At 50.1% G+C, this 10,110-nt stretch overlaps 1 non-coding gene across 1 annotated transcript; it reads right to left on the reverse strand.

Moving 5' to 3' along the window:
- Window positions 1-750: 750 nt before the first annotated feature.
- On the reverse strand, window positions 751-828 carry TRNAG-ACC (transfer RNA glycine (anticodon ACC)). The gene has a single exon. It is a non-coding gene; the product is annotated as a tRNA-Gly (tRNA).
- Between the last annotated feature and the right edge of the window lie 9,282 nt (window positions 829-10,110).

A 10,110-nucleotide genomic window follows, 5' to 3' on the forward strand; every position in this document is an offset into this window, starting at 1 on the left:
GATGGGTGGGAATAAGGAGAGTGGGTACCCTGGAGAGAAGCTTAAGGTCAAATAATCCACATTCCCCCATGCCCCCAAGACTCCTTGGTGAATGGACAAGAAGGAGGGCACTGAAAAAGACAAAAGTGCCAGAGAAATTGGATTTTTATTCTTCTTGGAAATTCAGTGCCTCGATCGTTTCATTCATTCATTTATTCATAACAGTGTCTTGAGCAGTGACTGGCCTATAGGTCCTAGGAAGACCCAGGTAAGACCCAGTGCCAGTCTCCAAGGCCTCAAACCTCATGGGGAGACAGGCTAGTGAACAGCCAATTCCTGAAGGGCAGGAGGGGTGCCACTGGAGGGGAAAGCAAGGTGCTGTGGGAGCACAGAGGGAGCAGGGGTTGGGGAGGCTGTGGAGGCTTCTGGAATCAATGGCTGGGAGCTGAGCATTGAAGGACCAATGGGAGTTAGTTGGGCATGGGGAGAGTTAGGAAGAGGAATCAGCACTGGTGAACGTATGAAGGGAGACAACAGGAAGATTTAAGGGAACTTTAAGTCTTTCATCTTGTGCATCATGCTTTAGATGGAGCGTAAGTTACAAGAAATAGAAAAGAGATGCACTGGGAGGGGAGCAGGGGTCAGATCTCACAGTCTGGAAGTCTTCTCTAGGGCTATTTGCACTTTGCTTTGTTTTTTGTTTTTTGGGTTTTTTTGAGGGGGAGTAATTAGGTTTGTTTAGTTATATATGTATTTATGTATGTATTTTAATGGAGGCACTGGGAATTGAACCCAGGACCTTGTGCATGGTAAGCACCTGCTCTACCACTGAGCTATACCCTTACCTCCAGACTTTACTTTGAAAGCAGGGAGGCTCAAGGGACTTTATGCAGAGGGATGACATGATTGAATTTTCCTGTTGAGGGTGTGGGGGCTCCTCTGGCTGCGGGTGGTGATGGCCTGGAGGGAGCAGTGCAGGTGGTGGGAGGTCAGCGGGGAAGCTGCTGCAGTGTCCAGGCAGAGATGATATGCGTGTGAACTGGCAAGAGATATTGCATGGATGGAGTCATAGGCTCAGTGATCTGTGTGGGCCTCGTAGAGTCTGAGCGGCCCGTGGGATGCCCGAGTGAGAAGCGCACTGGGATCGGGAGGTTCCTGCCTGGAGCTCAGGATGTAGGATTTCTGGGCTGGATCCTGAGGGAGATCTGGACTCTGTACAGGTGAGGCCTCTGACATGGATGAGGTGCACTAGGGACAGGGAGCAGGCAGAAGAGGAGAGAAAGAAGAAGGAACATTTAAGGGCCTAGAAGAGAGGGAGGAGCCACACAGGGGATGGAGAAGGCGTGGCCAGAGATACAGAAGGAAAATCAGGGGAGAGGGGTGCCTCTTGGATGGAGGCGGGCTCGGTAGTGGCACAGGCAGCTAAGGTCAGGCAGGGTGAGACTGACCGCGCACTTGGAGTCAGCGACGCGGGGGCTGCAGTTTCAGTGGAGTAGTGTTGGGCAAAGGCCAAGTCCATGGATAGAGCAGTGAGTGGGAAATGAGGGAGGGGAAGGACTCAGAGTCACCTTCTGAAGAAATCTGAATACAAAGGAAATAATGAAAATACGTGGTAGTGGGAGGAAATGTCATATTGAAGAAGTGTCCTGTTGGAAGTTTTGGGGTGTTTTTAGATGGAAGAAATTTATGGAGGAAAATGGGTCCAGAATGAGTAGTCGAGGATGCAAAAAAAATAAGGAAGAGAATTCCTAGAGGGAGGACATAAGAGGGAGATTCAGAGCACAGGCGGGGGGAGCGCGATCAGCTAAGACCTGGGACACTTCTTTGATGAGAGAGAGAGAGGCCAGGCTGGGCTGGGATTGGCTTAGGCTGAGAGTGAGGGCTGGATGAAGTCAGGGGACTCTGGAGCCTGGGACAGAAAGACATTCACCAATGCAAACCGAGATCTATCCAGAGCCTGCGGGGAAGGAAGGATGGGGCAGAACTTCTGGTCTTGGGGCTGAAAATTTAGCAAGAAAATACTTAAAGCAATAATCAAGGGCTCTGGGCCACCTCTTGGCAGGAGTGAAGACTGGAGGTGGCTGATAGGTTTAGAGAGAAGAGAGTAATCACGAGTGGAAGGTGCCAATAATGATGCAGAGACAAGGTGTGGAGGGATTCGGGGCGAGAGAGCTTGAAGCCTGGGTGAGAGTGGGACGTTTGAGTTTAAAATTCCCAAGCAGTAGGTCTCATCGAAGTCCAGGATGTGGCCCTGGGTGGGTTGCCCAAGTGGAGTCAAGGTATAGGATCCTGCAGGGGAAGAGGTCAGAGGTGGTGGATGGACAGTGCCCAGGAGCCTGGACATCACAGTGATGCCTGGACTTGAGGGGACGCCCGGGGGCCAGGTGCCAAGGCTTTCAATGACTGGGGAAGGGCCAGCCTATTGACAGACGACTCAAACGGAAGGGAAGCTGGTGCTGCAGCCAGGTCCAGGAGCCTCATTACAGGGATTAGCGCAGGAAAGCTGAGGGGAGTGGCTCTGAGGAGAGGGGTCTGGGGAACAGTAGCCTTCACCGCCTCCAAGGGCAGCAACTGAGTGCTGGCGGAGGAGATAGGCTTCCTTAAGGTAAGGCGTGCAGGAGCATCATTGGCAGGTGAGGAGGGTTCAGGTGCAGGGCTGCACCTAGGAGAGAAGAGAGCCGAGGGAGGGAAATAGGACACCAGAGCAGTGTGGGGTGAGAGGAGGTTGAGCAGGACCTGGTTGCAGGGGGGAGGCCCCTGGTGCTGCCTTCCCTCCCAGGGCTCTGCCCCTCCTTCATCCTCGCCTCCTCTTTCTCTTTGTGCTCCACTCCCACAGCCGAAATAAAGCACCTCTCTGTGGCATTCGAGCCGTGGCCTGATGATGGCTCCGTGGCTAAAACCGCAGGAGAAATGCAGAGCCTGTGGGATGGTGGGGGTCGGGGGTGGGGAGAGTGGAAGGGCCCAGGTACAGCCTGACAGGCGCCTGCCTACCGGATGGGAACTTTCGTCTGGATCCCCGTTCTCTGAGGCTCTGTTCTGCTGAGACCTTGCAATATTCTGGATGAAGTTTGAGCAAGAGAGCCCTCAAGAGGCCACTGGACCAAGCCCCAGCCTTAGGACAGCTGAGATGAGGGGCTGGTCCGAGCACAGGCAGCTACCAAGTGGCTGAGACAGAATTAAAATGAACTTAGAGTGTATTCACTTACTCCTTCCACCTGCAGGAGCTGCCATTTGTACAGATGTTTTAGTTCACCGAGAGCTAGGTTTACACACCCTCTCTTCTGCGGCTGAATTTGTAGTACGGATTTAACATGTGACCTGGGGAGATGTACGGCATGTCCTCTGGGCCTCACTTTCCCCCTCTGTACAAAGAAGGACTGAACCAGAGCAGTGGGTTTTCAACCGTGTCAGGTGAGCCCTGGGAATTCAGTGGAAGAGGCTAAGAAACCCCTGGGGGGCGGAGGGGATCATGGGGAGTCTGAGTAAGGATGGTTCCCGGCTCCGCCCTGGTTCCCACCTGAGCAGCTGCCCTTGGACCTGCCTGAATACTGAGGTTCTTTCTGCATGAGAATGTTTGGAATGAAGATTCAGCTACTAAAACAATGGTAGAATTTGTGGTCTTGCCTAGTCATGACCCTGCGTGAAGACCTGTCACTTTGTGCTGTATGGTGTGTCGCTGGTGATGTGTCCAGTCTGCAGGCCCCCGTCAATGTGAATGCCTAAGCACTTGGGGGTTGCGGGGCACACAGACAACTCCAGGACCTCCCTGCACTGTGCTCGGTGGAAAGCTGATGCTCTTTGCTGGTGGCTGAGATGCCCTCTCAGAAATCTGCTTTTACTGGGGTGGTTTGATGGGCTGAAAGCTTGGGTGCTCTATAGTAAACCTGCTGATAAATTACATCCTGTGTCTAGCGAGCAGGACAGACCGGTCCCGTAGCCAAGGGACAAAGCCTGGACCTGTTCTTTGTCACCTGGCACCAGCTGGAATCCCTCGTCGCCGGGCTAGCAGCTGTGAAGGATCATTTGGCCACCGGGAAACCTTCCCAGCTAGGACCTTTTAGAGAATCTGTGCCAGAGAGATGACATCTGTGAGTCACTGCTCAGGGGAAAACCCAGCTGCTCAGTTCAGTCCCGGCCCCAGCGGAAGGCCGGGTGGCAGGGCGAGAGTAGAGGATGGGCTGCTTTGCTTTTCTCAGTTTCCACAGCAGCTCGCCAGATCTGCATTTCCCCATTTCATAAGGGAAGTTGGCAGGTGGGACTGGAACCAAAAGAGGCCCCCACCTTGCGGCAGATGGTGAAGCCCACGGCTGTCAAGTGTGGAGGGTTTGGGCTGAAGTTATTCCTCTGACCCTCTAGGTTCTCGCCTTTGACTCATCCCCTTTGCTTCTGACCCATGGCGCTCTAGCCAGGCTTTGAGTCCTCACGTGGTATGTCTAGGCAGTGAGTATTAAGCAATGGGCAAATCTTAGAGTGAGTGTGATGAGTCATAGAAAAATCTCCCCAACTATTGGGAGGGTGGGGTTTGTTTCACAACTCAGTGCGATGGATCCTTGGTGCCATGGGCTGCCTTCTCTGAAGGGAAGATTAACCAAGTGTGGGCCTGACAGCCATAGGAGTTAGAGGGCTAACCCGGGAGCAGTGCTTGTGAGGACCGGGGTGATTGTTCAGCACCCTGGTGGGGAGGGGCTGGTAGTTGGGGACGTCACTCCCCATAACAGTGACGACCAACACTGAGGAGGGGCGCCAGGATCCCTTCACTTAACCTGAGGCAAATCCTCAGCTGCCAAAGAGGCCAAGTGACTTTGGGTTCCATTCTTGGACGGGTCTTGTTGGGCAGGGAGCTAGACTTGCTCTGTAGGGCACAGACCAGATGTGAAGGGTAGGGCTCAGGTCCAAGCAGTGGATTTTGGGGAGTCTTGGGAGCAGGTGGGAGTGTGTCTGGGGACAGCATAAAAAAGATCTTGCAAACCAGCCAAGAGGGGATGCTTGAACGGGTTGGGGTATTTAGGGGAGAATTCAGGAGAACAGTGTTTTGGAATCCCGGGTGATTCTGATGGCAGAACTGAGGCCAGTAGATTGAAATAACAGGAAGAAAAATTCCAGTTGGGCAGAAATACATCTATCTGATCATTTTAAGACAGTAAATCCCAGCGGTTAAGACTCTGGGCTCTACAGTAGACTTACAATGGGCACGGTCAGGAACCTGCTCACAGATGTGGTTATGAGACCTACTCAGTGTTGGCCTGCACCATGATTTTAAAAAAGTTGTATCAATAATCAGTACAAATTGGGAAATTATGTTCACAAATCCCTATTTATAACCTCTTGGAAAATCTAAAGGTCTGATCACCCAGGTTTATATTCTCTCATGAAGTAAGAAATGGAGCCTGGGTGGCAGTTGCCTCCTCTGAATAAGGAAGTTACACACCAGATCATCACAGATGCCACCTCCCTCTGTCTTTCTTAGACCGGCACAGTTTCACTGATCCCCAAAGGGGCTGTAGTTCACAACCCTGATCTAATTAAGAGCTCAGAGTTTACATTTTGGCTTTGCCACTTTTAAGCTATTGTGATCTTAGACAAAGGAGCCAACTTCTCTAAGCAAGACTTTTCATCTGATCTGGAAACCATAACAGTACTTACCTGGTAGAGTTAGAGAAGCGGCCAGCACAGAGTGTGGCACAGGATGAGAGTTCACCAACTTTTAGCTGCTGGGGAGCTATCCAGTAGCGGAAGGGGCGGTCTCATAAAGCTTTGGGGGCTCCGTCACCAACACTGGGCTTGAAGAAGCCAGGGACTGCTAAGGATGGAGAGCCACCAAGAGTCTCTGAAATGAACGGGCCATACACCAGCTCTCCTTGAAACTATCCCAATGACCAAGTCAAAGGTGCTGATTTAGGGCTTCCCTTGATGCTCTTTAAAATCAGATTGGATCTGGAAAAAAAAATTTGAGGAATAGAAAAGAATGTGTCCCTTAGCGTAACTTACGCCCACTTGGGAGGCTGTTGTACGCTAAGTAGCAGGAGGGGGGAGGGGCTCCAGCCCTAGCTGGCGAGGAGGTGGGAGCACCCCCCGCCACTTCCTTTTCTGCTGCAGGGTTACTTGGTGCTCACTGGCAGCACTTCCTCCCTTGGTAGCTGGCACGGGTTCATCAGTCAGCTCTGCAGGCAGCTGAACCCACCCCCATCCCTTGGCTCTCTGATTGAGCATTCAGTACGTTAGGACCTGCCTGGGCCCTGACTCTTCCCTGGGGTGGGGCCTGGGTGGTGTGGGTGCTCTTCAGGAGGTCTGAACCTAGCCTGATGAGAGATGCTTTGGTGGCTGGTTCCCACTGGGCTCTGAGAGCATTATGGAGTGACTGAGAGATTTGGTTCTATATCTGAAGCCTCCATGTATTTCCTGACTCTGGGAACTGAGTCTGCTTCATGTCCTTGGGATGATGAGCAAGGAGCAGATACTTCCTTCTCAGGGAGGTATCAGAGGAGAGGAAACAGGAGGCTGTGAGCACAGTAGTACAAGGAAAGAAGGTCCCTGGGCAGAAGCTTGGGGAGAGAGAGAGAATCACCAGTTCTAGAGGCCACAAGGAGGCAGCCTGTGGGGATCAGAGGATGGTGGCTAAGATGATAATGTGTGCCAAGGACTAGCAGGTGAAGTGGGGTGACTTGAATGAGCTGGGGAATTCATGCTCTCAACCTGCTTCCCTCACTGTGTCTCCACTCCTCCATTCTCCATTCTCTTTTCTTGTTGGCATTCACTGTGGTCTTGACACCTAAATTTTGTTACAGCCAGAGAGCAACTGTGAGTGACCTGCCTGCTCACCTCAGCCCTAGGTGGGGTTTCGTGAGCTTGCATCTCCCTTCTGGCTGGCCTGGAGAGAACGGAGCAGCAGGAGGCTGGTGCTGATGCTGGTCCGAGCCCAGCATCATTTGACCAAGCCCTGACTTGGCAGGCTGACTTATCCAGATGTCAAGTCTCAGGCTCTCTGGTGCCTGTGCTTGAGCTAATTGGTCTCCTTGGAGAAGATTTTTGGCCTCTGCCCTCTGGACACCTCTCCTGGGGAAGTGGCCTTTTCTTCAGTCTTGGCCTTTGCACCAGGCCTTTATGGCTGCTGAGTATCATTCCAAGCCATGTCTAATGGCCTCTGGCTTGGATCTGAGAAGCTGGAAAGTCATTCTGACAGTAAGTCTAAATTAAGTATTAAGTCTGGGAGAGTTTCACGCGCTTCATAGCATGACCTCGTTGGGATATTTACTTGCTGTTCTCCTGGTTCCCCCAAATTAATAATTGATTAAATCCTGTTTTGACATTCCGAACTGATTTGCTTACATTTTACCGACCTGCACCTGCTCTGGGAGAGACTGGGTGTGTGTCGGGGCAAACGACAGAAGCTTTAAAGGAGACACATGGCTTGTGAACTGACTTCATACCATGAAAATACAATTCAGCCCTAAAACTGTGGATCGTCCACTCTGTGACAAGCCCTAGATTAGACTGAAGTGACAAAATAAAATCATGGGAGCTACTGTCTACTCTCAGGAAGTTTGTGTTGGGGAAAAAATAGCAAATATAGAAACACCAGCTAAATAGCAGAATGCAACTCCACCCCCTGCCCCATATACTCACACTCAAATACACATCTGTACAGGTCAGGTCATACATATCATGATCAACCCAGGCTGTGGGTCTTGAGATTTTGGCCATCAAAACCTACAAGTAAAATCTCCCCCTTTTAAATCTGCTTTTCGTGATTGCATTGTGGTCAGAGCATGGGTTCTGGAGCTGGAGGGTCTGAGTGAGAATTTGGTTCCCTCCATTCTAGTTATTTGAGCTGACACATGTCATTTAACTTCTCTGTGCTTCAGTTTCCTCATCTGTAAAATGGGGATTACAGTATCTACTTTGCAGTGTTGCCGAGAGATTCGGAGAAGTTGAGACCGGTGCGTGTGTAGAACAGCACCCTACGCGCGGACAGTGCTCCGTAGATGTGACCGCTGTTCCCAGGATCTCACTGCTTGCAGAAGCTAATGGCTGACATTCAGGCCATCGGGGAACACAGAGGCTCAATTTTAAGATGGGGAAATGGCACAAATAAGAGAATCTTTCCTGGTTTCAGGTGAGGCAAGGGCCCTGGAAACTTGGTGCTTCCCACACAGCTGCTGAGTCCCAGCTCAATTTCATTCGTCAGACACGTAATGAGGATCTGCCACGTACAAGTCAGGTAAGGGTTGTGGGAAAACAGAGATGCTTGAAGCATGGAATTCATTGGCTACTTCAGAAGGTGAAGCCAATAAGCAGATAAAACCAGAGTAGAACATGATAGTTACTACAAAAGCTCAAGAAGCCTCATTACGTTAGGCAGGGAGGTCAGGAAAGACCTCACGTGTGTTGGAGGAGGTGCGGCAGGCAGGTATCAGGACCTGCATGAGTCAGAGCACAGAGGTAGGAAGGCTTGGCATGTATCTGAGAACAGCACAGTGGCTGGTTTGGTGGGAGCAAACCACGGTGAGATGGGTTGATTTGGGCTACCAATGGAGAGATGAAATGCAAAGATGGAGTGAGAATTGACTTCACCAACAGACGGTGGAGGGCCACCAAAGGTTTTTGAACAGGGTAGCAATAAGAGATATGTAGGTAGAATCTCTTTATATTTTAAAACTAATAGAATATGATGGGCAAGGAAGATGGAGGAATCTAAGAGTATAAAACATTTTTCTACCTGGGTGATGGAAGGTGGTATTTATTAGAAATAGGGAAGGCAGAAGGGGTTGGTTCAGTGAGAGATGGTGAATAATTTGCTTGCACGGTTGGGATTGGAAGTGCCAATGAGTCATCCTAGCGGTAATGCCTGGCAGATTGTTGGAAGTGGAGGTGCTTAAGAGGGAGGCTAAGGTTAGAGATATGGATTGGGGAGGTGAGACCAGAGAGTCACACCACAGGAATGAATTTGATGATCCAGGAAGGGATTGTAGGAGAAGAAACAAAGACTGAGGGCTGAACCTTGGAAACTGAACATTGAAGGGAAAGGCAGATGAAGAGGATGACACAAGAAGAATAATTACTTTCAAGGGAAGCAAGGTGGTTCAGTGTCGAGGAAGCCAAAAGATGGAGACACCAAGAGGGTAAGACCTCCCCCTCCCAAAAAGGGGTAAGCTACCTGGAGGCTGCAGTGACCCCTGAGAGCCATCTGCATAGAATTCTGAGACAGTGCTCTATCGATGGGGTCTACATAGTGGTTGGCTATGTAAAAAAAAAAAAAAAAGACTGAAGAATAAGGGAAAGTAAGGAGATTGAGAGCATGTGGAAGCATGAAGAAGAGGCTGTTCAAAGGATTGTGGGGAAAACTTGAGAGGCTTTGTGGAACTAAAAGAAGTGAGCTACCTAGCTCATTCAGTCCTGTCTACCTTCTCAATGTGTGAAATTAAGATGGGAAAAGAGGACCAGAGAAAGAGGCCAGGTGGTGGCCGGATGCCAGAACATTATGAAATTCATGTAATTGGCAGAAATGAAGAGTGTGAGAGGGCATATGTAAATTCATCACTGAGAAAACAAAGAAGATTCTTTACATAACAGAACAGCTTGATCATGACCCAAATATTGAATCAGTTAAAATATCAGTTAAAATATCTCATTATGAAACATGTATTCTTGAGGAAAACAACTTAGACAATGTCAAATAGATTTTCAGTGTTGGGCAGGCAAAGAGAAGCAGTGCACGTTTCCCTAGCCCAGCCGTTTACCAGCGCTGTGACTTTCTGTGAGTTACCCACCCCTCCCTGTCTCAGGGTCCCATCTCTATAACAGGGACAGTAACACTTTCCAAGGTTGTTGCCTAGATAAGGACTGAAGGAAATAGTCAGGAATCTGAACACGTGAGTTATGATCCTGGTGTCCTGCACATGGTAAGTAGGTGCCCATTAAATAGTGATTATCATTACTGTAACTTTTTCTTGGCAGTCTGTTAGTCAGTGTGGTCTCTGAGGGAGCAGTTTGGCAACTGCAGCTCTGGGATTTAGCTGGACAGATGTTCAAACGCTTGCCCTGGATAGATAAATGCAGCTGATGTAGAAGTGAAAGGCTGTGTGTGACTAAATAAGAGAAAAGGGAAGAGAAAGGAGAGGTTTGGGAAATAAC

Source organism: Camelus dromedarius, chromosome 9 (assembly GCF_036321535.1).
Source record: "Camelus dromedarius isolate mCamDro1 chromosome 9, mCamDro1.pat, whole genome shotgun sequence".
Taxonomy (NCBI): domain Eukaryota; kingdom Metazoa; phylum Chordata; class Mammalia; order Artiodactyla; family Camelidae; genus Camelus; species Camelus dromedarius.